The following is a 7461-nucleotide window of genomic DNA, read 5'->3' on the forward strand; positions in this document are numbered from 1 at the left end:
ATTTGTTACTCAAAATTTATTATATCTGAAGGGCCGAAGAAGAAACACTACAACATTATCCAGTTTTACCAACGGATTAATTCCGTCGGTGATAGCAATGAAATCCGTCGGTGAAACCAATACCGACGGATTCACCGACGGACTCTATCCGTCGGTAAACCAGTCGTCGGTAAATCCCATTTCCGTCGCTAATTCTGTCGCAAATAAAAAAAACCATCCACCGACGGAAACACCGACGGTAATACAGACGGATACGCGCGCCCAAAAAAAATTCCTCGCGGGAACATTACCGATGGCCAATCCGTCGGTAATTTTAAGGGTAATTACCGACGGCATCACCGACGGGTTTTCCGTCGGTATGTATGGCATGGCTTGTAATTTTGTTGCAACTCTCTGTGTAATACCGACGGATATTATCCGTCGGTAAGGCCGTCGGAAGTTAATCACCGACGGATAATATCCGTCGGTGATGCCGTCGGTAAAGATGGCATGGATGGTAATTGTTCGGTATATCCGTCGGTAGGTATTTGATATATATAAAAAAAAATAATGAATTAATTGTAAAAAACATTAATAAACAAATAAAAATGCATTAAACATTAAAAATGTAAAAGTAATAATATTCATTACAAATTTAATGTGTTTAAAAAACAAAATTAAACTAGAATAGCGGCGGAGCTGGAGGAGGAGGCGGAGGAGGAGGAGGCTGGTTGTTCCCGGGACCAAACGGCCAAAAAGAAGCTGCACAAGTATCGTCACCCATCTTTGATCTCATCTCCATGACTATTTGACGGAGCTCATCATAATTCGTCGAGAGTTGTTGATATTGTTGTTTCAACGCAATGAACTCCTCAGACTGGGTGTTCGATACTGATGGAGAGCTTCCAACAGTTGAGACACTACGAGTCGAACGCAAGTTGTCAGCCGTAGTGTTGGAGAGCCCGTAGACCCTGTTTTTATCGGGTCCACCAGACGATCCCGCCTCCATCCACAAATCTGGATCAAAATCTGGATGGGTCAACGGATTGTCCCCATATCTCTCCCTCAACCGGCTATTATAGGTCTCCTGAAAATTCCATCGGTAAAAAAATCATCAAATGCAATTCAAGATGCAATTCAAGAAAATAATAACTTACAAAATAAAATGAATGAACGAACATACCACGAAGTGCTGAGCACGGTTGTCCACGAACTGCTGCACCCCTTTTTGGCGGTCTTGACTCCTCACATGCGTCTCTAGAAACAGCTCCATTGGACTCGGTTCACGTCCAAGAGATGCAGCCTGTAAGGCAAAAATAGGTTGAAAGTTAAATATATTATAAGGAACGACAAATTAATTATCGATATATTTCAATAAAATTAATCTTACCATCCGCTTTGCATGTGCGCTGAATGGGACGGATCCGCCAGTGTGCGTGGTCACCGAACCATAAATTTGCCGGTTCCGGTTGTCGGCGCCAGACTGTGAGCGCCGTGAGAACCGCTCTGAGGTCACGTGCTCAATATATGCCGTCCATATTTCCCCCGAGATGAATGGCGGTTTGAATTCCTGCCAAACCGCCACCTCATTCCATCCTTCAAGACCGTTATCCCTCGCATGTTTTTTTGATTTTTTTTGGGTGTCATACCAAAAATCACGCAACCTACTTCCATAGTAACAAATTAGAATTTAAAACATTAAATTATAAAACAAAAATAAATATTATTTTTGATGTTACCTAGTTGCCGCGTGATTCTCCCATACCCTCCTCACAACATTGTTGTCCGCCCTATCCCACTCAAATTTGTTCTGTGTATATAAATAATTCATATAAAATAAAAATAGTACAAGATATAAAATTATAAAAATCATTTATTAAAAATAAGCTGGAAATTAAAAATTAACACCGACCTGAAATCGCTTAAACCATGCATCGATATTAGGTTTCCACTCAGGATGTTTGGAAACCTGGCTCCATTGAAACAATGGAATCTCCATTGACGATTTAAACGCCAATGTTATAGTCCTTGCAGCCTCAATGTTTGTAAACCTGAAATTAAATAAAAGTAGTAATTAATATTAATTAGTTGTTCATAAATTATGTTATAAGTATATAAAAAAAAATCTAAAACCTAAACGAACTTACATTGAGAGGTCATCCTTCCATTGTGCCTGGTACTTGCGGGTGAATTGACCCCGCTGTGAAGGCACACCGCTTCTGCGCTGTGAAACCGCGCTAGAAGAGGCAGCATCACAAGTTGGCGTAGATTCCTCGCCGTGATCAGCACCTAAGGATACGTCCTCCTCGCTGCTAGAAGAACTAGCTGCAACCGTCTTCTGACGACGTGTTGTAGATTTCATTCTACGCATCTACACACATGTATACGAATAATTAACTTCGATTATTTAAAAAAAAAATTCGACAGAGTCTCCCCTGTACTGGGGGGGTCCCAAGTTGTCGACAAAATCAAATTACACTTCCAATTTTATTTCACATCCCGATCCAATCATCCTGGATCTCAACCCAACTCATCATCATCAACACAACATTTTATTCAATAACATCATATAGAATTACAACTATGAACATTCATTTAATTATTTTATCCTAAATTAAGATAAACTAATAATTAAATGCAATTCTATATATATAAATTAACATTTTTAAAATAAATCAACAATAACAATTATATTTATAAACTAACATTTTTAAAATAAATCAACAATAACAATTATATTTATAAACTAACATTTATAACATAAATTCAACAATAACAATTATAGCAATACAAACAATAATATCCTAAATTAAGATAAACTAATAATTAAATGCAATTCTATATATATAAATTAACATTTTTAAAATAAATCAACAATAACAATTATATTTATAAACTAACATTTTTAAAATAAATCAACAATAACAATTATATTTATAAACTAACATTTTTAACATAAATTCAACAATAACAATTATAACAATACAAACAATAATATCAAAACTAAAAAACTAAAATTAATAAATAAAATTAAAAAACTAAAAAACACTACACAACACACAAAATTAAAAAACATTATATCAATTCAAAATAAATTTGGGAATAAAAAATGCTTACCTTAATAATGTGTTGAATTTAAGATTTTATCTACAAACAATATACAAAACAAAGAACACCAAAAAAATAATCATAATTAAAATAAAAAAAATACAAAGATAAAGAAAAAAAAATACATACCTTTTGAAACTAAACTTGAGAAGAAGATCACACTTGAGAAGAGGAGAAGAGAAAGGGAGAAGAGGAGAAGAGGGAGGAGAAGAGGGGGAGACGACGGGGGAGAAGAGGGAGGAGAAGAGGGAGGAGACGACGGGGAGAAGACGGGGGAGAAGAGGGGGAGACGACGGGGGAGAAGAGGGAGGAGAGGGAGGGGGAGACGACGGGGGGAGAGGAGGGGAGGGAGGAGACGGTGCGGGGGGGGGTGGGGGGCCGGTATATATAGTGAAATTCCGATGGAATTACCGACGGCCCTTAATTGCTGTCGGTGCGATTAATTTCCGTCGATAATTCCGTCGGAAATTAATTGAAATGCGCACCAAAAAAGTTCGAAAATCCCGCCAAACTTTTCGATCCGTCGGTAATCAGTCGGAAATGCCGTCGGTGATGTGCAGACGGGACACGTGTCAGACATGCGTGCGGACAATTCCGTCGGTGATGCCGTCGGTATTGGCGTCGGAAACGCCGTCGGAAAACCGTCGGTGAATGTGGCAAAATCCCGTAATTGTTTTGCAACTCTCTGTGAAATATCGACGGGTTATATTCCGTCGGTATATCCGTCGGTAAATGTGGCAAAATCCCGTAATTTTTTTTGCAACTCTCTGTGAAATACCGACGGGTTATATTCCGTCGGTATATCCGTCGGTGAATGTGGCAAAATCCCGTAATTGTTTTTGCAACTCTCTGTGAAATACCGACGGGTTATAGTCCGTCGGTATATACGTCGGGAAACCCGTAATTTTTCTTAATTTTTATATGTAACCCTCTCAAAAAATCTTGAATTGCTAACTAAAAAACACACACAACACAATAACAACGGCTGACCCTTAAAGAAGAATAAATATTTCATGTTTCAAATTATTACATTATAAAAATAAGGCTTTATAACATGTTTAGTTAGTCGGAATTTTCATCTTCATCCTCCATTGAATTGTTATCATCAGCTTCATCGCACTCTTCAATTTCGTTATCATCTTCTTCAACAACATTCTTTTTTCCACTAGTGGAGCTCAGAACAACATTCAACTCCTCTGCGTCAACATCAACAAGACTATCGTTGAAAACGCGAAAATTTGAATTTTCTTCTAAGTCAATCGACGGAGCAACTCGGTATGGTTCAACCAACTCACTAGCTTGAAAAACTTCATCTATCACACTTGTGTCTTCGTTCTCATCCTGAACAACCTCGACACGACCCTTGGGTTTTGTTTTTAAAACTAATAACCAATCAACTCTTGATCGGTCCTTTCTAAAGGAAAGGGTGTATGTGTAATAAACTTGTTGGCATTGCTTTGCGAAAACAAAGACGTCGTTTACGTTGCGGTGTCTAGCTTTTGAATTGATTTCAACGAGACCATAGTGAGGATCTACTCTGATTCCTCTGTCAGTTGTGTCATACCAATAACATTTGAATAAAAACACTCTATTTTGCTCGCTATGATATTGCAGTTCGATGACCTCTTCCAATCTACCGTAGTAGTCAACTTCAAACTCACTAGAAGTCGATCCCTTAATACAAACACCGCTGTTGTATGTCTTTCTTCCATGCCCGTATTCTTCAGTATGAAAGACATATCCATTGACAAAATATCCATTATAGCACTTGACTTTTCTTTCAGGGCCCAGACATAGTAAAGACAGTGAAATAGCAGCACTACCTCCCATTTGATAAACCTAGCTTGTAAATTAAATACAACAATAATCAATAAACGGATATTATGTAACATTGACTACAATTAATTACATTGCAAGAGATAATGAGTTTGTGCTAGGACTTACATGTGTTCTAAACCATGTGGCAAATTGTTCATCTTGTAATTGAAAGATCTGGGATTCGGTCAGCTGTGAGTTATTGGACAGTAAGTATCGTCGATGTTGCCTGCAAGGTTGTTCCAAAGTATATGAGTGTATGGTATCACAAAACATAAATAGTACACTCTTGACAAAGTTTAAGTCGAACATCTACTTACTTAATAAAAGGTCTCAGCTCATCACAGTTAAATAGGACATAATTGTGTGCTTGTCTGAACTCTATTTCAGACAAATATCTTCCCCTCACGGCATTTTTAGGTGTGGGTCGTCCAGGATTGGAGAATATTGACAAGTTCCTACTTGAATGCACTTCACCACCATCATCATGCCGTGGAACACGGTTTATCCTCGTTCTCAAATGAGGTTCGAAATAGTATGAGATAAATGTTGAGATCTCCTCAACAATATACGCCTCACATATTGACGCCTCAACATGCGCCTTGTTCTTAACCTTTTTTTTAAGATTGAACAAGTACCTGCATATATATATATATATATATATATATATATATATATATATATATATATATATATAAAATTATCAATTAAAAACATTAAAATAAAAACATTTAATTATAAATGTCATAGCAACTGTAATATCTAACCTCTCGAATGGATACATCCATCTGTACTGGACCGGTCCTCCAACTTTTACCTCAAACGGTAAATGTACGGGTAGATGCTCCATTGAGTCAAAAAATGATGGAGGGAATATCATCTCAAGTTTGCATATTGTCTCGACGATATTCTTTTCAAGCCTCTCAATGTGATCAACATTCAACTTGCTGGAGCATATATCTCTGAAGAAATGACTAATCTCCGTTAGTGCATCCCATATCCCCTTTGGCAACAAATCACGAAAAGCTAATGGGATGAGTGTTTGCATAAACACGTGGCAGTCATGACTCTTCATTCCATATAATCTGCATTCCTCCGTATTAACCAGCCTTGATATGTTCGAGGCATGTCCATCGGGAAAACGCAGACTCTTAAGCCATTTGTAGACTAGTAGTTATGCGTTTTTCTCTAGCACGAAGCTTGCTCTTGGTTTTGCGACCCGTGACCCATCACAAACCAACTCCATATTTTTACGGTTACAGAACAGCGCTACATCCAATCTAGCCTTGATGTTGTCCTTTGTCTTCCCCTTCACATCCATGACGGTGTTGAAAATGTTCTCAAACACGTTCTTTTCAATGTGCATGACGTCAAGGTTATGGCGGAGAAGATTGGTCTTCCAATAAGGAAGCTCCCAAAATATACTTCGTTTCACCCAATTATGGGTCAAACCAAAACCAGGAAACTTCTGCTTACCTGATTGGAGACCAAACACAATTTCACCGTACTCTGACACAACATCAAACAATTCTTCACCGGAAAGACGCGGGGGTGCAACATCATTTTCAACCCTGCCAACAAAGAAATCCTTTCTGTTTTTTCTGTACCTGTGGTTATGTGGCAAGAAACGACGGTGACAGTAAAAAAAAGAAGCTTTACCCCCATTTGTTAGCGTGAATGCCTTGTTGTTCTCCATACAATATGGACATGCTAGCTTTCCATGCGTGCTCCAACCAGAAACCATTCCATAAGCTGGGAAATCATTGATAGTCCACATCAAAGCCGCTCTCATAACAAAATTTTGTTTCCTCGAGATGTCATAAGTCAAAGCTCCAGAGGACCACAACTGCGTCAACTCATCAATCAACGGACGAAGACAAACATCTATATTCCGCCCCGGACTGCTCGGACCTGGTATGACCATAGATAAAAACATGAACTCCGGCCTCATACACATCCCCGGTGGCAAGTTATAAACTGTCAGTATGACCGGCCAACAAGAATAAGGAGCAGCAAATGACCCGAATGGATTGAATCCGTCTGTACACAACCCAAGACGCACATTCCTTGATTCAGCTGAAAAGGAAGGATGCATACTGTTAAAGTGTTTCCAGGCTTCACCGTCAGAAGGATGAACCATCACTCCATCAACCGCATGGTGTGATTGGTGCCATGTCATGTGCTCAGCAGTCCTTGGTGACATGAATAACCTCTGCAGTCTAGGTGTGATTGGGAAGTATCTAAGTTTTTTATATGCCACAAGAGTCTTCCCTCTACCAGTTCTGGGTTTGTAACGGGAATGCCCGCACGTCATGCACTCGGTCATCTCGGCATTTTCAAGGTAGTATAACATGCAGAAGTTAGGGCATATATCAATTTTCTGGTATCCTAAACCGAGGGGTTTCATCATGGACTTGGCAGCATAGAAGTTCTCTTTCAGCCTGTTCCCTTCAGGTAAAATGCTTCTCGCCCATTCAATAATCTTGTCATAACCGGCCTCACTCAACTCGTGATCTGACTTGATGGTGAACACCTGTGCTACGGCTGATAATTTACTGT

The sequence above is a fragment of the Populus trichocarpa genome, chromosome 19, assembly GCF_000002775.5.
Source record: "Populus trichocarpa isolate Nisqually-1 chromosome 19, P.trichocarpa_v4.1, whole genome shotgun sequence".
Lineage (NCBI taxonomy): Eukaryota > Viridiplantae > Streptophyta > Magnoliopsida > Malpighiales > Salicaceae > Populus > Populus trichocarpa.